We start from the raw sequence: 480 nt of genomic DNA, 5'->3' as shown, positions 1-480 counted from the left end.
AAGATCCCTGTTTATAGGGTATTAAAATTTATATTTAGACACATTTAAAAGGGCACACTCGCACATGCCTCCACGGTTGCATTGAATGATGTTTGAGTGTTTACAAATATACACACATACACACACTTCATTTCTCTCTCTTTCTCTCTCTCTCCCTCTCTCTCTCTCTCTCTCTCTATCTCTCTCTTTCTCTCTCTCTCTCTCTCTATCGCACACACATATAATCACACACGAACGCACATATATGTATATATGTGAGTAGATGGATGGATATATAGATGGATATATAGATGGATGGATATATAGATGGATGGGTATATAGATGGATGGATGGATGGTTGGATGACTGTACCTGTGCGTATGTGTGTATTCATGCATGTATTTACGTATACATCTAAATACGTATGTATAAATATGAATACGTATGTGTGTGTGTGTGTGTGTGTGTGTGTGTGTGTGTGTGTGTGTGTGTGTGTGTGT

Source organism: Octopus bimaculoides, chromosome 26 (assembly GCF_001194135.2).
Source record: "Octopus bimaculoides isolate UCB-OBI-ISO-001 chromosome 26, ASM119413v2, whole genome shotgun sequence".
NCBI classification, from domain to species: domain Eukaryota; kingdom Metazoa; phylum Mollusca; class Cephalopoda; order Octopoda; family Octopodidae; genus Octopus; species Octopus bimaculoides.
The sequence above is the reverse complement of the archived record's forward strand: the minus strand, read 5'-3'. Positions refer to the sequence as shown.